Source organism: Mesoplodon bidens (assembly GCF_964165515.1).
Source record: "Mesoplodon bidens genome assembly, chromosome: 1".
Lineage (NCBI taxonomy): Eukaryota > Metazoa > Chordata > Mammalia > Artiodactyla > Ziphiidae > Mesoplodon > Mesoplodon bidens.
In genome coordinates this window covers 203,338,737-203,363,586 of record NC_138176.1, presented here as the reverse complement: position 1 = coordinate 203,363,586, position 24,850 = coordinate 203,338,737, and the positions used below count along the sequence as shown (strand labels likewise).

At 41.4% G+C, this 24,850-nt stretch overlaps 1 long non-coding RNA gene across 2 annotated transcripts in view; it reads right to left on the bottom strand.

Moving 5' to 3' along the window:
* Window positions 1–24,690, bottom strand: part of LOC308615120 — a 48,133-nt gene extending 23,443 nt beyond the window's left edge. For both annotated transcript variants that reach the window (XR_014015482.1, XR_014015483.1), the window contains exons 1-2: window positions 24,536–24,690; window positions 21,422–21,497 (exon numbers count right to left, since the gene is read on the bottom strand). This is a non-coding gene — a long non-coding RNA (uncharacterized lncRNA). The remainder of the gene's footprint in view (window positions 1–21,421; window positions 21,498–24,535) is intronic.
* Window positions 24,691–24,850: the final 160 nt, after the last annotated feature.

Sequence of the window (24,850 nt, the reverse complement as noted above, 5' to 3'; positions counted from 1 at the left end):
TGGGCCCTTTAATCAAGAGTAAACAGTGGACTTCCCTGGTGGCTCAGTGGTTAAGAATCCCCCTGCCAATGCAGGGGACACGGGTTTGAGCCCTGGTCTGGGGCCGCAGAGCAACTAAGCCCACGAGCCACAACTACTGAAGCCTGTGTGCCTAGAGCCGGGCTCCGCAACAAGAGAAGCCACCGCGATGAGAAGCCCGCGTAGCAATGAAGAGTAGCCCCTGCTCGCAGCAACTAGAGAAAGCCTGCGTGCAGCAACAAAATGCAGCCAAAAATTAATTAATTAATTAATTAACTTAAAAAAAGTAAACAGTGATTTGAACAAGGTATATTCCCCCTAGATTATGAAATATTCCTTGGGTGTGCCTGATAAACAATGCCCTCCCATGACATTGAAAGCACACTCGTGTTTTTGCTTTATTTCCAAGGTTTAAATAATGTTTCTTAATAGAGAGGATTTTATTCTATTTTCTTCACTGCTATGTTACTAGCACCTAGAAGTAGTGCTTGAAACTAGTAGGCTCATAGAAAGGAATAAAATAATGCCATTTGCAGCAACATGGATTGACCTGGAGATTATCATACTAAGCAAAGTAAGTCAAAAAGAGAAAGATAAATACCATATGATATCACTTATATGTGGAATCTAAAATATGACACAAATGAACTTATCTACAAAACAGAAACAGACTCAGAGACATAGAGAACAGACTTGTGGTTGCCAAGGGGGAGGGGTGGGGAAGGGTTGGATTGGGAGTTTGGGATTAGCAGATGCAAACTATTTTATATAGAGAATGGATAAACAATAAGGTCCTACTGTAGAGCACAGGTGATTGTATTCAATATCCTGTAATAAACCATACTGCAGAAGAATATGAAAAAGAATATGTATACATATATATAACTGAATCACTTTGCTGTTCACCAGAAACTAATACACCATTGTAAATCAACTCTACTTCAATAAAAAACAAACAAAAAAAAGAAACTAGTAGGCTCTTGATAAATCGTTGTTGAATGAATGTTCTAAGAAAGCCTTTGTTAGTTGGTTGTTTATAACTCAGAATGCATTTTCCTCTAATGTAATGTTAGAAGTTATGGTGGTTAGGTCTCTGGTCAGCCCACAAATCTTTCTATCCTGCAATGGCACCAAGAGAGCCTGCTGCCAAGGGCAGGAATGTTTTCATGAGAAATACATTCATCTATTCAAAATGGAGAAACGGAGTTCCCTGGTCGTCCAGTGGTTAGGACTCCACACTTCTACTGCAGGGGGCACGGGTTTGATCTCATGTCTGGGAACTGAGATCCCACAGGCCACGCGGAACGGCCAAGAAAAAAAAAAATTGAGAACCATGGCCACATCTCTCCCACCTCCACACTTACCTCCCCTCCAGCCCACCCACCAATCCCTACCCCAGAGACCTTTCTCAGACCTCAAGGTCTCTACTGCTGGACAATGGTATGGGGAATTTCCCCAGCGATGCTGGCTGCTTTGTGCATGGGCCTGCAGCAGGCTGTGGTTGAAGGAAAAGAAGGAGCAGGGAGCAGGTGGCCTTGGCTTTGAGGATGAGGTGCTGTGAGGCCTGGAACTCTGATGGTGTGACTCCCAGGATTGCTGTCGGTCATATGCTTTCAACTACCTTTCTTTTCTTCTGTAGGTTCCAACATGGACTTGCCTGCTTCCCTTTTACTATCGCCATCTTATGTTCTGACCAGAGTCTGTCTCTTCTGTGAACCACTGAAGGAGAGAATGAGGTAAGGGGGTGGGCCTGAAAGTTCCAACCCTCTAATGACGCCTTGGTCTTTATGATGATCAGCCCCATCCTGAATCCACCAAGAGTGGCCTCATTAGAACAAAAGATGCTCCTCTCACTCAAGAGATTTAGAAACTGTGTACCAGGAACCAAGGACAAAGACCAAGTATATATTCATCACATACCCAGCTTCAACACATGAGAATTCATCTGCTTCATCTATACCTCCGCCCGCTTTTCCCCAGCCCTCACAAGACTATTTTGAAGCAATCCTTATTATAAAATTTCATTCATAATATTTCAATGTTTGGGACTTGCCTGGTGGTGCAGTGGTTAAGAATCCACCTGCCAATGCAGGCGACACGGGTTTGAGCCCTGGTCCAGGAAGATCCCACATGCCGCGGAACTAAGCCTTTGCGCCACAACTACTGAGCCTGCGCTCTAGAGCCCGCGAGCCACAACTACTGAGCCTGCGTGCTGCAACGACTGAAGCCCATGTGCCCTAGAGCCCGTGCTCCGCAACGAGAAGCCACCAAAATGAGAAGCCCGCACACCGCAACAAAGAGTAGCCCCTGCTCTCCACAACTAGAGAAAGCCTGCATGCAGCAACGAAGACCCAACATGGCCAAAAATAAATAAAATGAATTTATTTTAAAAAAAATTTCAATGTTTGCCTTTAGAAGATAAGAACTATAACAATAATACTATTACCACAGGTTTTGAAAGGTTAAAAATAATCCAAAAGATCTGTGCATTGTAACTGTTGTTACATATTGCTAACTTGCCCTCTTAGAAGGGTACAAAGGGGACTTCCCTGGTGGTCCAGTGGTTAAGAATCTGCCTTACAATGCAGGGGATGCGGGTTTGATCCCTAGTCGGGGAACAGAGATCCCACATGCCACGGGGCAACTAAGCCCACGTGCTGCAACTCCTGAGCCCATGCACTCAGAAGCCCGAGCACCGCAACTAGAGAGAAGTCCGCATGCCGCAATGAAGATCCTGCATGCCGCAACTAAGATCTGATGCAGCTAAATAAATAAATAAATAAATAAATATAAATAAATAAATAAATAAATAAATAAATAAAAGAAAAACTCATGAAGGTGACCAGATATAAAATAAATATTAAAAAAAAAAGAAGAAGGGTGCAAAGATTTACCCTTCCACCCCCAGTTTACAGCAGGGCCAGTCCCGATATTATCAATCTTTTTCATCTCCACCAATCTATGTCTCTCGAAAAGGATGTCTTTTTCTAAATCTCATGTCTTTGATTGTTAATGTGATTGAGCAACTTCTCATCTCATACTGTCCATTTATATTTCTTCTTTTATAAAATAACTATTCATGTCCTCTGTTGATTTTTCTATGCATCAATCTTATATTGATTGATAAGTTAAAATAGCAAGGATTTTAACACACATTGCATCACCTGTATTGTATATAGTAGAAAAAATTTTCAAATGAACTTCATTTTCAAATAATTGTTTAAACTATTCATGGCAGATCATACCATGGTACTCCATGTGGCCGTTAAAAAGTATATATTTGTCAAAACCCACATAATGTACAACACCAAGAGTGAACCGTAATGTAAACCATGGACTTTGAGCGACAGCGATGTGTCAAGTCGATTGAGACAAATCAATTGTGACAAATGTAACACTCTGGTGGGGGGATGTTGATAGTGGAGGGGCTGTGCATGGGCAAGGGGGGCAGGGATATGTGAGAACTCTCTTACCTCCTACTCAATGCTGAGAACCTGAAACTGCTCTACAAGGTAAAGTCTACTTTTTTTAAAGTATATATTGCTATGGACAGCTATTATCTAAAATTATGTATTAAATGTTCATATTGAGATCATTTCTCTCACTGAGTACACTATTTAAATACGAAAATATTACTTTGCACATATAATCTAACATAGTACAATCCTAGATTCAATAACGATTAACCATGAAATTCTATTAACATGCATTTTAAATTCCTCAATCATTTTGTTGAATCAACTTTAACCTTTGAAAAAAATAGGCTATTATTAAGAGCAGTTTGGTGCACCACAAAATTGGGTGGAAGGTACAGAGATTTCCCTTTTACCCCCTGCCCTACCACATTCATGACAGCCATTAACTGTTTATCTATATTGACATGGACAGCCATTCATTATATATATGCATGTGTGTGTGTATGTGTGTGTATATATATATATATATATATATATAACGTAAAAACAAAATTAACAGAAGAATATGCATAATAAATAGGATACAATTTGAGCTTCAATATGTATTTTTGTAATTGCACAGAAAATACTTAGGATAGCTAACATATTTTATTGTTATCTCTTTTTTTTTTTTGGGGGTACACGGGCCTTTCACTGCTGTGGCCTCTCCCGTTGCGGAGCACAGGCTCCGGACGCGCAGGCCCAGCGGCCATGGCTCATGGGCCCAGCCGCTCCGCGGCATGTGGGATCCTCCTGGACTGGGGCACGAACCTGCGTCCCCTGAATTGGCAGGCGGACTCTCAACCACTGTGCCACCAGGGAAGCCCTGTTATCTCTTTTCTATGTAGAAAAACAGAAGCTCTGAGAAGTTAAATGACTTAACTAAGAACCATCAGCTGTAAAGAATGATGCCAGGAGAGAAAACCAAGTCTTTCTGGCATGGAACCTGGCTTAGTCCATTTTAACATTAGGCAGGATGGTCTGAGGGAATGCCAGGAGCCACTGGCAGAATGATGCAAAAACTGGGGTTGTGGGTACATTTGTTTTAAGGAAAGTTTAAGGAAACCATGTACATAGCTGGGCTAGTAGAAAAGCTGAGGGACATACCAAGAGCCATTGTGGAATCAATGGTTCAACCTCAGTTTAGAGCAAAACCAACCATTTTCCATTTCAGAGAGCCAAGGTTTAAATCCTGTTTTGGAGAAACCACCCCTGGCTACTGACCCTTAAAATAGTCAAGAAGTTAGGTTGTCTCAGGATTCATCCATAATCTTGCAACCTCTGTTATCGTATTGATAGAATTGTCTTGGCTTATCTAGCTCTAGGCCATCTGATACAGTCTCCTATCCAAGGCAGAAACCCCTCCTACAGACTTACTGATGGATATTTTTTTCATCTTTACTAGCTCTATAAATTCTGACCTTTTTTTTTTTTCTTTTGGCCAGGCTGTGTGGCATGTGGGATCTTAGTTCCCCGACCAGATATTGGCCGTGCCCCCTGCAGTGGAAGCACAGAGACCTAACCACTGGACCACCAGGGAATTCCTACTTCTGACATTTTATGACTCATAGGAGGAGGATCCAACAGGCATAGGGATAATTGCCAATTTATTTGAGTGGGCTATCTTTTAATTTGAATATATTATTGCAAAATACATTGTTTTATGTGTGCACATTTAAAAAAACTTTTTTTGGCCACACCTTGCGGCTTGCGGGATCTTAGCTCCCCAATCAGGGATTGAACCCCGGGCCCTCGGCAGTGAAAGCGCAGAGTTCTAACCACTGGACTACCAGTGAATTCCCTGTGTGCACATTTTTATTGTATGGAAACAGTATTAAATATCTCCATCCAGTGTTTATATTTTTCCACTCAGCACTATATATTTAAGAGTCATCCATGCAGCTTTGCCCATATCTAACCTGATGCTACTCACAGAGCCAATAGACTCCAGCATGTGCATCACATTTAACCTGTCTACTCACCCAGGAATGAGCACCCACATAGACTCCAACCCCTTTCACCCTGGGCTGTGATACCAGGAACATCTTCACACATGTTCCCACATAGACCCGTGTGAAAATTTCTTTGGAATATATACCAGGAGCAGAATTGCTGGGCCACAGAATACGTGTCTTCTTCACAAGACTAAATTATGACAGATTATTTCTCCAGAATGGCTGCACTAGGTTAGATGCCCCCCCAGCAGGGGAGGAGAGTATGTTCCTCTTTTCCCACATCTCTTCCAACCCTTGACAGGATCCACATTTCTGATTTTTTGTCAGCCTGAAAGGTGTGAAGTGATATCCTTGTGAATGTTTCAATTTGCATTTCTCTGACTACTAGTGATTCTTGTTTATATTAAGTGACTAACCCATGGTAAAGTCCGTGAACTGAGAAGGGTCAGACTGAACCTGCCATTTCAGGTGCATACCTTGTGCTGTTCCCGGGGAAGGCCAATACCAGTTTTTAAACAGCCTGATTGAGATATAATTCACATACCATATAATTCGCCCATTTAAAGTGCACGATTCAGTGGTTTTTCGTATATTCACAGAGTTGTGCAGCCATCACCACCGTCACTTTTAGAACACTTTTATCACCCCAATGAAACCCTGTATCCATTAGCATTCATTCTCCATTGCTCCCCCAAACTCTCACAGCCCTCAGCTTTTGGCAGCCATGAAGCTACTTGTCTATACAGATTTGCCTATTCTGGACATTTCATATAAATGGAATCACACAATATGTGGTATTTTGAGACTGGCTTCTTTCACTAAGCATAATATTTTCGAGGTTCATCTGTGTCATAGCATGTATCAGTACTTCATTTCTTTTTACTGCTAAATAACACCCCATTGTATGGATGTATCACATTTTCTTTATCTACTCATCAGCTGATGGACACTTGGGTTATCCCCGCTTTTCGGCTATTATGAAAAATGCTGCTATGTACCTGCCTGCACATACTTTTGTGTGGTTGTGTCTTTTTTATTTTTTTTCTGTGTCTGTGTCTTAATTTCTCTTGGGTATATACTAGGAACTGCCAGGTCAAATGGTAACTCCATGTCTGACACTTCGAGCAATCGCCATATTGCTTTCCACAGTAGCTGCACAATTTTATATTCTCACCAGCAATGTATGAAGGTTCAAAGTTCTCCACATCCTTGTCTATAATACTTGTTATTGCCTATCTTTTTTATTATAACCATCCTCATGGGTGGGAAGTAGCTTTTATTGTGGCTTTGATTTTCATTTCCCTAATGACTAATGACATTGGGTATCTTTTCATGTGCTTGTGGACTATTTGTATATCTCCTTTGGAGAAATATACATTCAGATCTTTTGCCCACTTTTAAATTGGCTTATCTTCTTATTACTGAGTTGCAAGAGTTCTTTATATATTCTGAATGCAAACGATCCGGCAGTTCCTAGGTATATACACCCAAGAGTTTGTTCTCAAAATACTTCTGACACCAAATGTGAGGGCTTTTTTTTCCCCAACACCAACCAATTCTCCAACTCTCTGGACACCAAACAGGTGTCCCACAATTCAATTCAATTCTGATACTAATAATTACCTGGCGTGAGCGCAGTATCACTTCAGGTTGTCACCTGTACTCCTAACCCACCAGCTATAAATCAGTTCCCATGTGACCCATCCTCCCAGGTCTGGTAATTTGCTAGAATGGCTCCTGGAACCCAGGAAAGTAGTTTAGTTACTGCTATTGATTTATTATAAGGATACAACTCAGGAATAGCCAAATAGAAGAGATGCATAGAGCAAGGCAGGGGGGATGGAGTGCAGAGCTTTTTTGCCCTCTCTGGATTCTGCCACCCTCTCAGCACCTCCACGTGTTCACCAACCCAGAAGCTCCCGGAACCTCAGCGTTTAGGGATGTTCGTGGAGGTTTCATTATGCAGGTGTGACTGATTAAAATCATGGCCACTGGTGATGACCTCAATCTCCAGCCCCTCTCCCCTCCCTGGAGGTTGGGAGTAGGACTCAACCAGCCCCCATCGTGAAGCTATCCAGAGGCCCAGCAAGAGTCACCTCATTAGAACAGAAGACGATCCTCTCACTCAGGAAATTCCAAGGGATTTAGGAGCTCTGTGTCAGGAACTGGGGACAAAGACCCAATATGTGTTTATTTTTGTATCACAGGTAGACATAGATTGGATTGAAGAGGAGTAAAAGAAAGAAATCAAATTCCAGGTTGGTTATCAATTCAGTTTAATTCATTTCCCACACTAATAAACATTATCTATGTGTAAGCTATTCTAAGCCCATGGAGAAAAACTTCAAGAAGCTTACAATCCTAACACAAATGAATGGACTGGAGACTGTTAAAACTGCAAAATACTAGAAGCAGGAATTGTTTGATAATTTCGGTGTCTTCAAGGCTTAGCAAGCGTCCTGTACAGTAGCTACTCCACAAACATTTGTTCAATATAACTGAACTGAGATAAGGAAGTAACTAAAAGATGTGGCAGAAAATATTAAGCAACACAAAAGTACAGGCCTCTCCTGGTACAGCTGTCTACACTAGTCTTTGAGTTTAAATAGGAGCAGAAGATGGAAAAAGCGGGGACAAATGTGAAAGAAATGAAGAGATGAAAGGAAGGACTTTAAAAGCAGATCAACGACACCAGTGGTCAGATGAAGAAAATATGGAGAGGAAAGCCGGGTGGACACTTGCCCTCAGGGATTTAGGACTTTTAAAAGGACTCTTGTAGAGATAATCAGGCTGAGCTCTATCTGCACCAGTAATTAAGGCTTCTGCCCATCTCAGGTTTTTTTAATCAGCCCTACTGTTCTGTGCCACACAGGTGTGAAGTAAACAACAGCAAACACTGAAAGGTATAAAAGGCCAAAATTGCTGAAGAGGAAAGCAGCAGAAACCATGTTATGAAGTGAGAACAGAAGTATTTAGGTTAATTTTATGTTCTGTTTTCTTTTCTGCTTCCACGACTCAGATGTGAACTGACTAATGTCCCTTGGAATTTTCTGACAGTGGCCAACTTCACATGGTATTTGCTTGAATGCAGTTTCCCACAGGACAGTCCTCGATGCAGCAAAGGCTTTGCAAGGTAGACATACAGATGGCCAAAAGGCATATGAAAAGATACTCAACATTGTTAATTATTAGAGAAATGCAAATCAAAACCACAATGAGGTATCACCTCACACCCATCAGAATGGCCATCATCCAAAAATCTACAAACAACAAATGCTGGAGAGGGTGTGGAGAAAAGGGAACCCTCTTGCACTGTTGGTGGGAATGTTAACTGATACAGCCACTGCGGAGAACAGTATGAAGGTTCCTTAAAAAACTAACAATAGAACTACCATATGACCCAGCAATCCCACTACTGGGCATATACCCTGAGAAAACCATAATTCAAAAAGAGTCATGTACCACAATGTTCATTGCAGCTCTATTGACAATAGCCAGGACACGGAAGCAACCTAAGTGTCCATCGACAGATGAATGGATAAAGAAGATGTGGTATATATACACAATGGAATACTACTCAGCTATAAAAAAAGAATGAAATAATGCCATTTGTAACAACATGGATGGACCCAGAGATTATCATACTAAGTGTACTAAGTGAAGTACATCAGACAAAGATAAATATCATATGATATCCCTTGTATGTGGAATCTAAAAAAATGATACAAATGAACTTACTTACAAAAGAGAAATCAACTCACAGACTTTGAAAACAAACTTGTGATTACCAAAGGGGAAAGGTCAGGGGAGGGATAAATTAGGATTTTGGGATTAAAATGTACACGCTACTATACATAAAATAGATAACCAACAAGGACCTGCTGCATAGCACAGGGAACTCTACTCAATATCTTGTAATAAGCTATAATGGAAGATGATGTAAAGAAAAGAATATATATATACACATATATACATATATATGTATAATTGAATCACTTTGTTGTACATCTGAAACTAACACAACACTGTAAATCAACTATATTTCAATAAAATTTTTTTAAAAGAAAAAAAGGCTTTGCAAGGAATGGAAGAATTTATTCATTCATTCATTCACCCAGTCATTTAATAAATATACTTTGAGCAATGGGCTCTGTTTTGATGTGGGGGATATTACAATTTAAATGAATATCCACTTCTCACAGAGCTCACAGTCTGGGGAGTGACAGACACAAATAAATGAATGAACGAGTAAACATCTGAGGTGCTGATAAATGCTCTGAATGTGGGGATTGGCAAGGGGATAGATGGTGAGGGACAGGTATTTTAGGTAGGTGATCAAGGAAGACCCCTCTGATACAGTGCTGAGTGATCAGACAGCTGACGAGGTGAGAGAGTGGTCCCTTGAGCTGTCTCCTGTGGAGGCCAGGGTGGCAGAACAGAGCTGCCCTGGGGAGAGGGGAAGATGGGCTCAGATCGGGAGCCAGGAATAAGGATACGACATCATTTATATTAACACACACACTTTATATTCCTGGCTTCCTTTCTGTTTTATTTTATGCTGTACATGATCAGCTTGAGCTTTTTAACCATGTTATACTATATTTGTAATTCCTCTCCAACATGCTGTATTTTAAAAAGTTCACTTGAAGGGCCTCCCTGGTGGCGCAGTGGTTGAGGGTCCGCCTGCCGATGCAGGGGATACGGGTTCGTGCCCCGGTCTGGGAGGATCCCATATGCCGCGGAGCGGCTGGGCCCGTGAGCCATGGCCGCTGGGCCTGCGCGTCCGGAGCCTGTGCTCCGCAACGGGAGAGGCCACAGCAGTGAGAGGCCCGCATACCGCAAAAAGAAAAAAAAAAAAAAAAGTTCACTTGTATTTTCCAAGGATGTCTGGCCCTCTAAACTCTGTCACAGATTCAGATTTTTTAAAAATGTATTCCTTTAGGAAAAGAGATTCAAAGGTGTGTAGCTACCATATGGCCTAGCAACTTCACTCATATGCAGAATAATGAAAACGTGTCCACACAAAAACCTGCACATGAATGTTCACAGCAGCATTATTCATAATTCCCCCAAAGTGGAAACAACCTAAATGTCTATCACCTGATGAGGGAATAAACAAAATGTGGTATCTGTCATCTTAAAAAACTGAAAATGCAAAATAGACCTTACAAAACATATGTGTAAGTGATCCTCTGTCTGCAACAAACGTCAAAAACTTGTCTTCTCTCAGCAGAGGTGCCTCAGCAGTTGTACTTCTTACAAGGTGGCAGGACATGGAAGCTGCTAGGCCTCTAAAAGTCTAGGAGTTGAGACAGTGTTTCTTCTCTGTATTTTTTTGGTCAAAGAAGTTCCAGGCCAGCCCAGATTCAAGGGTGTGCAGAAATCGACTCCATCTCATGATTAGGCAGTAGCATGTGAGCACAGCAAGGGAAGAATTGGAGATAAACTAGCATGAAGATAGAACGGGTTGGGGAGCAAGAAACCATATTTAAAATGTCAGAAGCCACTAACAACTAAAGGTCAAACTCTATCTAAAATAGTTAAAAGTCAGATATTATACACCATAGTGGATTGATTTGTTGGTCTCAATTCTTTACCCCTCCCTGTACCCACACACTTACTTGACGCAGAGTATACTTCCCTGTCGCTTGACTTTGGTCTTAGATATATGTGTTATTTATCGATTGTTTCATACCAAACCATTCCCGAACTTAGTGGCTTAAAATAGCTATGTCACAATTCTACGGTTTGGACAGGGGGTTCTTTTGCTGTTCCGACCTGAGCTCATTCGTGAAGTTACATTCAGCTAAATAGGCAGCTTGGGGGCTGAGCTAGGACAGCTGGGATGGCCAGGCCTCTCTCCATGTGGGCTTTCATCCATGAAGAGGCTCAACTGAGTTGGGTTTCCTCATCCTCATGTGGTGGCCACAGCATCCCAAGAGGGTGAGGGTGGAAATACAAGGCCATTTTAGGCTAGGGCTCACTGAGTCACAAAACTTCACTTCTATCACACTCTACTGGTCAAAGTAAGCCCATCTTCAAGAGGTAAAGAATATGTCTGGGAACTAAACTACCTCTTGACGGGAGGAGGCGAAAATAGTTTATGGCCATATTGAGTCTATGAGAGCGTGTGACTTGCTTTGGCCAATGGCATGTAGACTACAGTGACTACGCGCCAGTTCAAGTCTAGGCCTAAAAAATCCTTGAGTGTTTCCTTTTCTTGTGCTTCTGCCATCGTCATGTGAAGAAGTGCCTGGGGTAGCCCACTTGCCCAAGAATGAGAGACACTCTGAGCAGAGCTGATCCAGCCAGTCTGTAGTCCTGCAGTGAGATGCAGAGCTGCCCAGCTGAGCCAACTTAGGTCGGCTGAACCCCAGCCAGGCCGCAGAAGCAAGAACATAATAAATGATTATTGTTTTAAGCCAATGAGTATTTGGGTGATTTGTCGCACAGCAATAACTAATACATAGGGCAATTTTTAAGAGCAAATATTTTGCAAATATTTGTGAATAAAATTTATATCCTGTCTTATATTTGCTTCTAACTGTATAAACTGTATATATATATATATATATATATATATATATATATATATATATATATATATATATATATATATATATATATATATATATATATATATATATATATATATATATATATATATATATATATATATATATATATGTCACTTTCGGAGGCTCCTCTAGTTAAAGGCAATAGAAGAAAAAGACTGCTATATTTGGGGAAACATCATTAGAGTTTCCACTACAACAGCACTTTCAGAAGCAAAACCCCCATCACAAATAATTGTATTTATTCATCAAATATTTACTGAGTGACCAGTATGTGTAAAATACTATACCTGAGACTGTGGTATCTACAGTGATAAATGTGTGTGTTTGTTATGATCAGGTTTGCCAGCTCTTAACAGAAGTGGTTGTTATGGTTGCTCCGTAGATCAGTTCACCAAAGATCTGACCTCCTATCTTACTGCTCTGCCATCTCTACCACGTCATATTATGATCCAAGATGATTCTTAAGTTCCAGCCGTCATATCCACAGTCCAGGAAAGGAGAAGGATGGAAGGGCATGCCTCCTTCCTTTGTAGTGTGACTTTCTGGAAGTCCATGTGTTTCTAATTACATCTTAGGGCACGAATTTAACAGCAAGACCACACTAATTACAAGGGAGGCTAGGAGATAATCTTTTCTTTTTGCCAGCAGTATGCCCAGATAAAAATCAGGGGTCTGTTACTAAGGAGGAAGGGAAGAATGTATATTGAATTGGGCATCTAGCTGTCTCTGCCACGATACATAATGGATTTTATTTCCTGGGAGCAACTATATTCGTTTCTCAGTAATGACTATACTAATAAATCTATTGATTTTTCAGTCCTGATCTATCCATTCCTATTGTCAGCATTTTCATTAACATTTTTGGTATTTCTTATTATATCCTATAATTATTCATGTTCACTCACGTTCAGTACCTATACACCTAGGATTTATAAATTCCTTAAAGACAGAGAATATCTATCTATCTCTCTATCTATCTATCTCTATGTCTCCACAGAACTCACTGTGGCTGCTAACTGGTGACTGAAGTCAATTATTAAGACAGTCCGCCTTCCCCTCATGTTCCTTCTTCTGGAATAAAGAAGTCTGTAATATAAATTCCAGTCCTGTATTATTTATATAACACGTCTTGATCTTTCAAGATCAAGTGGATCTCTACTTCATCTCGTTAGACTTCTGGTTGATGAATAACTCACTTTTGATACAGAGAAAGCAATGGGTCACCATGTATTCTGGACCCCATGCAGCACTGTCAGCCTTACACTTAGGTCAAATGGGGAAGTCCTTAACTTATATTATTGATGCTCTTTCCTTCAATATTCTCCCATTATTCTGTCAAATGCCTCTAGAATTTGCCCATTAGAAATTAATTTCTTTGTGTTAAGAAGTATCTATTTTCTCATTAAATGCATGGAAGGTTATCTTTATAAGCTATTCACCAGTCATTCACATTTTAGAGTATTTTGGGGAAAAAAAGACATTGTCCTGGGTTTGTACAATGGCAAGTATCTCCAAGTGATTGACCCTGCTGGCTTTTTAATTTCCATGGCACCACTCATGCCCTCTCTTCTCTGTTTATCCAGTTGGGATTCCACGGTCCACTGTTATAGTTTCTCACCTCCCTGCTTTGTTATATCCGTGTAGCTAAAGCTTAACCTGTTCAAATCTAACCCTTCACCTAATCTGCCTCTGCACCCAAGTAGCTGAATATGGCTGGAGAAAGACATTAACACACACTAACTGGTCTCTCACCAAATCATGAACCTAACCTCAAGTGGGTCCTTAGATCTGTCCAGCTACCCTGCCAGCTCACCTGGGTCCTCCAACTCCTCCCCCACCCCAGATGACTAATTTGCTCCTTTTCTTGCAAGTCAGTCTTTCATTCCCTTCAAATTATTCTCATCAGCATGCATACATGCTATAATATTTTCCATCTTAAAAAAATACCCCTCTGTTACTGCCTCATTCCTATGCCCCACCTTAAAATAAAACTCCTCAAGTACTTTTAGATTGTTTGCTCCCTTACTTCTCATTCTCTCTTGAACTCATGCCAGTCACGTTTATGTGCCCTCACTGCACTGACGCGGATCTTGTCCGGGTCTTCAATGACCTTTACATGGTCAAGCCTAATCATCAAACAGCTGCTTACACTCTCCTTGAAATTTTCTTTATTGCCTTTCTCTCACTTTTTATTGGTTTTCCTCCTACCTCATTACTATTCCTTCTTAGTCACCTTTGCCTGGACCTCTTCCTTTCGCCAACTTCTAAATTCTGCAAAATCCCAGCACTTTGACCTCCAGCCTCCATCCATCTCACTCCCTAGGTGATCTCATCCTCATGGTTTTAAATTCTATCTGCACACTGATGACTCCTGAATGTATGTCTTTCGCCTTGACTTCTTCCTGGAACTGAAACAGGAGGGAAGGGGTCAGGGTACGACCTTTAAAAGAATGACATAGCCATAGGACATGACAAAAACTGGTTAGAACCAACTAGGTCCAAGATGGCAGAAGATCTGACTTCCAGTGGACCTTGAGCCTCATTATATGCTCACTGTAATACATGAGCATATGCTAAATGGCACACCACCAGCACCAGACAGTTCTGAGGCCAACCATAAAAGGTCAAAAAGTGTGTGGTGGCCCAATTCCTGGAAATCTCTAACCCTTCTCCGAAATAGTTGGAATAATCCTCCCAGTCATTAGACTATGCAATTATCCAGCCCGTAAAAACTAACCACCCCATATTTTGGGGCCTCTGAACCTTCTGAGACGTCTCACTTCTGTCTCTGTAGTGTGTTTCTCCCAAGGCCGTTCTCACCTTTTGAAATGGACCACATTCTGTCTATGGAATGTGTATCTCTCTAAATAAATCCACTTCTTACCTATCACTTTGCCTCTCACTGAATTCTTTCCGCGATGAGACATAAAGAACATGAGCTTCCTTAAGTCCTGATATCAGCTGTGTGACCTCAATTAAAAGACAGTGGGTTCAAGTCCCAATCTGAATTTTGACTGGCTTCGAGTCCAGGTCCGTGGGTTGAAGTCCTATCTGGGTTGTGTGATTTCAGAACCACAGATGAATATATCTAAGTCCTACGCAAAATCTTTATTGTACGTTTACAGGACGTCACAAAGTTAACATCCTCAAGGTGAAACTCTCCATTCTCCTCCAACAACTTTCTACCTAGTCTCCTAGTTGCTACTTTTGCCTCTCCCAGGGTTCATTCCCCGCACAGCAACATGAGTGATCCTTTTCATCACAAATCAGTTTGCAACCCTCACCTACTCTCTCTCCCCAGGTCTTCTCAACAATGATAATCAAGTCCAAATTCCTTTTCTTTTCTGTCCTTTCCTTTCCCTATCTTATCTTATCTCGGTCTACAACGTCTTACAGACTGGTTTCTCTCTGACCTCATTTCTGCTTAATTTCAGTCATTATCTATGTTCTCGTCCTGCAGGCTTCCTTGCCACTCTGCTGCAGCACCTTTGTGCGTGCCCTTTCCTCTGCCTGGAATATTTTTCCTCCAAATATATGCAGGGTCTGTTCCCTCCCTTCCTTCATTATGGTTCCTGCCCCCAATGCCAGGCTTTCCCTCACTTCCACACCTCAAATAGCACATATTCCTTTCTCTATCCCATTATTCATCATTTTTTTTTACAGACCATTCATTGTTACAGATATCAAAGAATATATTTATCTGTTTCATTTTCTGTTCCCTTCTCTAGAGTGTGTGTTCCATGACGACAGAAATTTTGTGTGTTTAGTTCACTGCTACATCCCCAGCTCCTAGAATAGTTTCTAGTACATAGGAGGATGCGTTAAATAAATATTATTTGAATGAATGAACAGCCATTTATTAAGCAAACAAAAGAGTTTTAATAGAGGAGAGGAGAAAGAAGAAAGACGTTTTGTAAGCAGGAAACAGTGTCAGAGACAAGCAAGCTCAGGACCAGTTAGGGTGTTCTAGGCAAGGACAGGGAATAATAAAAATTCCTAACATTAACTAGGTTGTCTAAAGTCAAGAATGACTCTGATCACACACAGTATGAAGAAGCTGGATTAGTACTTGCCTGGGATACTAAAAATTTGGCCTATACTTCTAGCCTGTAGTTACCAGCTATGTGGTGTTGGGTAAATCTCTTCAACTCTCAGAGTTTGCATTTAATTTTCTGAAAAATAAAGGGGAGAGGAAGAGGAGGAAAATAGTTCAAAGATACGTCCCAGCTCTAAAATTCTTTGGTCATATACTGACTTCTGGACAGGCCGAAAAACTTCTGGGGCCTTTCCTCTCCCAGGCTACACATTTAGTCAATGAGTTAAGAAGACAGAGGTGAAAGATCCCTGGTGGCAAACACTACTCCATTACGATCCTTATCAACAGTAAACAGTATGCTCTGCCTTCTCATGGGCCCCACTGGGAAACCAAAACTCCTTCTGGAATAAAACTTTCTACATCAGTCCCTTAAAAACAGACAGTAGATAAACCTAATTCCAGCTTAGCAAGCCAACACTGCAAAACGGGCGATGTCTGTTGTGTTTTCCTGCCCACGGAAGTTCTTGCCAGCAGGCCAGGCTTAGGCAAAGTCACTCCTGAGGTTCAATCTGTATTCTACTCTAACTGGTCATTTTCTCCCACTTCAGGGCTTCAGAGTGATGTGTTTGCCCCTTGCCCTTTCTCTAAATGCAGCAGGCCTCCAGTAGATGATACTACCTAATCCCTGCCTGGTAAAACAGGAAATGCTCTTTCTTTCCATTTAGCTACAATCTATGTTCTTTTCTGGTGCATGAATTAGTCAGAAATGTAGGCTTCTGTGTACAGTGTTTTTCACTTGTGGAACACGTCAAAACAGAAAGCCAATTTTTGTTAATCTGCAAAGCCAACTTTGGTTAAAGTAACTTAAAGTCTTGAAAACAGAGATGAGTAGGAACATCTTTAACATACAGAGAGACACTCTGGTCAGGGGATGTGCTTTGGAGACGGAGCGTCCTAGGCTAATGCCTGCTTTCCCCTCACCAGTTCGTGGCCTGGGGCAAATCATTAACTCCTCTGTGCCTCAAATTTTCCTCATCTGTAAAACAGGGATAACACTACCTACATCAAAGAGCTATTGTGTGGACATACATAAGGTTTCTGTAAAAAGTTGATTTCCAACAGATGTTAATGGCAGGCAAAGATATTTATGGAGGCAGCAGAAGAACATATAAGGTATCAGTGAGTTCAGCTTTCACTTTTTTTTTTTTTTTTTTGGTACGCGGGCCTCTCACTATTGTGGCCTCTCCCGCTGCGGAGCACAGGCTCCGGACGCTCAGGCTCAGCAGCCATGGCTCACGGGCCCAGCGGCTCCGCGGCATGTGGGATCTTCCCGGACCGGGGCACGAGCCCGTGTCCCCTGCATCGGCAGGCGGACTCTCAACCACTGCGCCACCAGGGAAGCCCTCACTTTTTTTTCTTGAGAGGTGAAGAGCACAGCAGTTAAGAACACAGACTCTGGGGCCAGGCTGCAAAAATTCAAGTCCTGGCAAGGCATCATTTATAAGCTACATGACCTCAGGCAAATTACTTAATCTATCTGTGTGCCTCATCTGTGAAATGGGGAAGATAGTAATAACCTTATATCATTGGGTTGTTAGAGTTAAATGAGTTAATACACGTAAAGAATTTAGAACAGTGCCTGGATAGAATAAGCAGTTGTATGGGTTAGTGTGATGGTTAAGTTTATGTATCAATTTGACTAGGCCAAGGTACCCAGATGTTTAGTCAAACATCAATCTAGATGTCTCTGTGAAGGTATCTGTAGATGGAATTAACATTTAAATCAGTAGGTTGAGTAAAGCAGATTTTACCCCCATAACGTGGATGGGCCTCATCCAGTCCGTTAAAGGCCTTAAGAGAAAGACTGACATCCCCCAAGGAAGAAGGCAATCTGCCTCCAGACTGCCTTGGGACGTGAGTGCGGCGTAGTCTCTTCCCTGGGTCTCCAGCCTGCGACTCTGCTGCAGGGCCTCTGTGCGCACCCTCTCTTTTGCCTAGAATACTCTTCCTCCAAATATATGCAGGGTCTGTTCTCTCTCTTCAGATTTGGACTTGCCGGCTCCCGCATCCCATGAGCCAATTCCTTAAATCTCAGTCTCTCTCTCTCTCAGCCCCCGCCCACACACACACACACACACACACACACACACACACACACACACACCCTATTGCTTGTTTCTCTGGAGAACCCTAACAGTTAGCAATTATTATTTTTGTTTGCAGCACAAAGTGATACTCTATTCTGGTTCTTCTCTAAGAGTACAAGCAATCAGTCATCACATGGCAAACGTTCACTTTAATCCTTCCGTTTCTGAAGATTTAAGAAAACTAAGAGGAGAAAATTAAGGTTTGCCTTGAGCAGAGGCAAGGGAGCAAGGGGGTCAGAACCCTCACGGCAGGTTGAGGAAATGATGAGGCTGGGTGGAATGAGTGTCCATTTAGGGAAGTAGTGGATCAGAAGGTTGCTGAGGGGCAGGAACAGCTCATGGAAAAGTGTGAATACTAGCCTTAGAATTTTTTTTTTTAAACACTGTTGGAAATGGGGAGCTACTGAAGCTTTGTGAAACAGTGCTGTAAGATGAAAAATAGTACCAGTGGGTGTAGGATGAATTAGGTGGGAGAAGCCACAGAACGAGAGAACATGTCGAAAATATTATGTAACCTTGCATTAACCAGTTACATACAGTTCAAAGAGCACTAAGCATCTATTTCTACACTATTTTCACTGGGTCACATTTCAGGCCCTATGACAGTCCCTCATGTGGGCAGGCTGATGTCCCTCTCTTGGTCCCCTTCCCTTGTTTCCCTTTGCTGTCACTCTGCCCTCTTCCCGAATCGCAGCTTCCTGCCTCTTCCCTGTGGTCTATGCAAAGGTGGGGTGGCGGCAGGGAATGCCATTTCTGTTGTCCTTTGCGACCTGGGGATATCTTTGCTGGTTTCATTCTGGGAAGATGATTGTTGATTCTTATTTTATGGGAAGGTATCTTCAAGAAAACCAGTCTCCCTCTTGCTAACTTCTCATAGCATAATCATTATGTGCTATTAGTTTATTTGAATTTTCACAACTTTTTCTGGAGTCCTTTTGTATATAAAATCTAGAACACCCGAAGCCAAAGTAACTCTTAAATGGTAAATGCTAAAGGCTGGTTTTCAAGTCTATATTTAACACGACCAGGGTTAAGAAACACAGTCCGGTACTTCCCCAGAGTATGCTAATTAACTGGGGGAAAAATACTGTCTCTTCTGTCATTGGAAGGGAAACTGACCAATAGAAAAGCAGTTCAGCACCTACACCCACTCTGTATACCTAATGAGGTGTGTTTGTACATGCCAATAACTCATGCTTTGGGTTGCCTGACAACCAGTGACAAATGTGCCTTTTATCATCTCTTACAATGTTACTTTGGGATACTGAACTCTAATCTAAATGAGACTTAGGAATGAGTTTAGAGAATTAGGTATTTCCAACAAGTTATAAGTGTACATACTTCTGAAATTACAGATCTCAAAGACAATGGCAGTTTCTATTAACACTGCATGCATTTTTCTGTTGTTTACCCACTTGTATGAAACTAGTTACTCGTACATTCCCTTCATTCTACTGACAAGAAAAGTACTGAATATTCCTTATGAAGATTACAGGGAATTTTTGGCTTGTTTTAGCCATATCCTAATCATTAGCAGATATGACTTGGCAATAAACACTGAGTTTAGATTCTTGAAGGTACAACTCTGACCGTATCATTCTGTATCATTTCCCACAGCTTCCAGGGTACAATTTTAATTTTAATTTGTTTATATGTTGCTTTATAGGTGGACCAAACTTTTTTTTTTTAAACTAGCTATTTATTAGCTCCTCCAGTTCACTTCAAGTAAAATCTTCAAAGAATAATAACACTTTTTTTATGGGACACTTAATTCTCTGCTTAATTTAATTCTTGTAGCAGTTATGAAAGTCAGCCAAGGCAGGTTATATTTAGTGCTATTTTACATCTGATAAAAGAGGGGCACAGCAAAGCTAGCTACTTGTCTGGGGCCGCCCATTGGTCAAAAGCAATGTTGGCATTCCAGACTCAGGCAATGTACATTTTCTATGAGTCCAAGATACTTCTCAAGACTTAGAAACTTGCTTTTTCTTTCTCCTTCTTTCTAGGTAGGCTTGTATAATATTCCGCAACTGAATAATCCCTAACTTAAGAGGAAGGCAGAGACAGAAAGGGGAAGAGGAGCCACAACACTCCAAGAATAATACTTAGAGAAAGCCATACTTTTTCAGTGACAGCATTCACCAGACCTAGATAAATGCCTCCTATCTCCTCCGTTCCGCCCCCCCCCCATTTTCATGAGAACAGAGACATTTATATTTTTCATTCATTGCTATAAACCCAGTAGAAACTTCATGAAAAGTTACTGAAAAAATGAATGAAATTTTCTTTTTGAATAAAACTGCCCCAAGAAAACCTCAACCAAATGATTTTAAGGTGGAGCTACTACCTGTATGAGTCAGGACAGGCTAGGTTAAGTTAGCTCAAGATGTAGCAGCAAACAATATCAGTGGCTCAAAACCACAAAGGTTTGTTTCTTGCTCAGCTATCTGGCCACGATGGGTTGGCAGCAGGATTCTGTTCTTCACAGGTAGTTACTCAGGAACCAGACAGACGGAAGGAGAAGCAGTGATCTGGAACTTTGTTAGTTGCAATGGCAGAGGGAAATAAGCCCTGAAGGGTCTTGCAGAGGATCATTAAATGCTCCAACTCAGAAACACTGTCCCCTCCACGCACAATTCACTGACCTAAACTAGTCACAGGCTCCCTACCTTCCCACAGCACCACCCACGAAGGGGCCAGAAACTGCCTGGGAGGTGGAGAGCAGGAAATATTTGGCAAATGGAGCTAATGACTATCATATTCCATTTCCTTGATTTTGAGCTTTTGCAATTTAAGTAACAAAATGCAATTTTGTTTATAACCTTTTCTACATTTATAAAATACGATTTTCCTCACAACAGCCCTATATGAGAATGATGCATAATGAGATTAAGTACTTGAATAGGGCCAAATAGAAAAGTCAGAGGTGGAAATGGAAAAGATAATTCAGATCTCTGTAACACTGGTACTGGATGAAGCTCATTTATTCCATATTTGTGGGAAAAAAGCAACAATTATATTCTAAAATAAAATCACTGCTACAAGTTTTAATAGGGTTCAAAGACAAGATGTAAAAATTGTTTGTGTCAGGGTTTTGGCAATTATTCTGGTGACACACAGAAGGGACATCTGGGCTAGCAATTCTAGATAGAAAACCACCGAACTGTGGAAAAATACACCCTAATATCTCACACTTTAGGCATGAGGCCAGAAGTAGTGTCCAGAGTCTTACCTGAAGAACTGCTGATTCTAATGGAGGAAAAGAAAAAATGTTTCCTTTTACCGTCTTAGGTTCTCTGGCTGGGACCCTGGAAATTAAATTGACAAAAGACTAATAAATAAGAGAAAAAACAGTTTTAATCCTGTAAGTATGAATGGAAATTTCATAAAGAAATGAGACTCTAGGAGACCAGATGATTGAGGTTTATATACTATTTTAGGCTAAACAAAGGAAAAGGGGCTTCGGAGTAGGGGAGGCAAGTTACAGGAATGCAAGGGGAGGAAACATGTATTATATAAGGGTTGTCTTGTTATGTAGAAAGGAGTCTCTCAGGAGATAACAGTTATCTCTGCGAGTAGTGCTCTTTCTGGTACTTCCAGGAGCCACCATGAAAGATGGAAATTTCCTTTATAAATGTAAATTTCCTTTACTAAAGGGGAAATTTATACTCTATTTTTAGGCAGGGGGAGGTGAAGAGCTTTTTCTGCATCTCCTGGTCCTCAGTTGCCTTTAGCTCAAAATATTCCAAAGAGGAGTATTTTGGGGGTCGCATATTCTGGTACCCTTCACTGACTATACAAAAATACCATCTCTAACGTTTTAACAAGAAAAAAAAAATTGGTTATTCATTAGTGAATATTAATAAAATTATCAATTCATTATTACACAGTATTTGGCTCCCAGGAGCATTAGCAACTAATCAGGAAAATGGGTAGTGTTAAATTAATTAAACAAGGAGGCCCTTAGACTGAGGTGGCTTTAACGCCCCAGTAGCTTAAGTAAACAAACCAAAACCTAAATCTGTAGTGCCCTGAGGTTAAGAAATGAAAACCTAAGGACAACCAACCACAAAGCCAAAGAGACTTCCACAGATAAGGTAACTGTTTAACCTGTAGCCAATCAAATCATCTTCCTGCTTGGCTTTCACATCTTCTCTATAAAATCTTGCCTCTAGCTGCACTCCTACCCACTTCCGGTTTGGTGCTGAACAATTCCAATCAGTTTTGGCTCAAACTCTTAAAATGTGTAATACGCCTCAATTCATCTTGTAACAGTTCCAGTCCAGTGGTTCATTAGCCTAAATCTCAAACGGTTTATGTCCTCACTTTATATTTTATAAGGGCCTCCTGCGACCTATCCACCCACAGCCTTGTGACCCATCTTGAGTATAATTTCCCGATAGTGACTACTGTACAATAGTTCAAGTCTTTAAAATATAAAGTGAAATAAAAAGGAGCTCAACTTAATGAAGTATGGAGTGTGGCATCCACTTGATTCTTTTGGACATTATGCAGTGATCCCTCATGTTGAGTATATGTACATTTGTACTACATTTAGCCATGCTTCAGAGATGCAAACAGCAGAAATAAATAATTCTAAAGAAGTAAACTGCTGGCTTTATTCCTAATTAACTGTGGTAGGATGTGGAATGGTATGGTTTTCAAATATAAGTCCAAGGACTGTATTAGCACCAAACATATGCATATTCTTCAGGTCAGCCTAACTGACCTTGTTTATCATACGCCTGTGAATTACAGTCTATTATAATCAAAGGATGTAGCAAAGTCATGATGTTCTCAAATCCTGGACATGCAGTTTGCAACTGCTTAAAAAGAAGGTCAAATGCCATACATAATTACAAGTGTTTTAGACTTCCAAACTTAAAATTTCTCAGGTTGATAGGCAATGACTGGAAGGCAGTATGATGGAGTCCCTGGGTGTTTATAATGTTCTGTTTCTTGATCTGGGTGGTGGATACACAGGTGTGTTCAGATTGTGAAAATTCACTGAGCTGTATACACTTGGGACATATGCACTTATATATAGAGAGACACACACACATAACAGGGTGGGAGAGGGCTTTCTGTAAATAAGACTGCCTTGTCTGATGGTTCAGATATGCATGTGTGTGTGTGTGTGTGTGTGTGTGTGTGTGTGTGTGTGTGTGTGTGTGTGTGTGTGTGTGTGTGTGTAGCTTCAATAAAATGATTAAAGAAGAGAAAATTCCAGGAAGCCCATGAAAATTGAATCACTCTCTAAACAGAATGCTCAATGAACTGGTTTCAGCAACAGTTGTCTGGGGACCGGGATACCTAATAGGTCAAAACAAGCTAATAATTTATCTTTAAAATCTCTGCGTTTCTCTACCTCCAGTGATATCACCATAGTTGAAAACAGGTCATCTCCCACCTTGGAGTTCCTCTGATTTAGTCTCCTAACCAGTCTCCCAATAACCTGTTCTACCTATTCACCTACACATTAACCAAAGCAGTTTAAAGTCTAAACCAGATCCTTTTTCTCCTTTGCATAAAATGCCTCAATAGAGTCTCATTATATTTAAAACGTAAAGCAAATTCCAAGTCTTGGCTACATCCTCTGGCCTCTGTCTACCTCATCTCCTTCTGTCATGCTGCTCTCTCCCTCCCTCTAAACTAGACCCACACTGGCCTTTCTGTTCTTCCAAAATGTCAAGCTGTCCCACCTCAGGACATTTGCTCTGCTGTCCCCTCTGCCCAGAACAATCATCACTTTCCAGGTTCCGTGGCTGACTGATCTTCTCACTCTTTGTTTAAACGTTATAAAGTTCTTATAGAACAACCTTCTCTAGCTAACCTCAACCTCCTATTACCCTCTGTATCCACATCTGTTTATTTCCTTCCTTGACATGATTTGTTATTATGTTATTTGCTTGTTTACCTCTTTGTCTTCTCCCTCTTCCTCCTCTTTAGACTGGCAGCTTTATGAAGGCATCTATCATGTCTATTTGTGTCAAGATTTATCTCCAGTGCCTGGCACACAAAAGGTCCTCCCTAAACACACAGAAATACTTGTGGAACAAATGAATCAACATTCTCAAGGGGAGTCTCCTGGCTGTCCACTGATTAGGACTCCGCGCTTCCACTGCAGGGGGCAGGGGTTCCATCCCTGGTGGGGGAACTAAGAGCTCGCATGCCACGCGGTGCAGCCCAACCCCCCAATAAACAAACAAACAAACAAACAAACAAACAAATAGTGAAAAACCCCACACACATTCTCAAGGGATCACGAGATGCCTGTTCAGTCACGAAGAACGATGCACTGTGAGTTTTTCAAAGAATAGCAATGAAACCAGATGCCTTTCATTACCTCCGCCCAGGCAAAGTGTTGGCATTCCGTTCTGGCTTTCCTAGTTGTCACTACCGCTCCACTGCCCCAAGCGACACACGACACACCGCCTCTCCTCAACCCCCTGGCGAGGTACCAAATTTCTCGACCTCACCCACCGCCGAGGCGCTCCCTCATTGGCCAGAGCGCCACGGCCTTCGGAAGGGCTGACATTCCCGCGAGCCACCACTGGCCCAAGTCGACGTCGCTCTGAGGTGAGCTGCTGAAAGTCAGCCAAGTCCAACTGCCCTTGCGGGGAGGCTCGGTCCCGTCAGAACCTGTGATTGGCTGCGACCG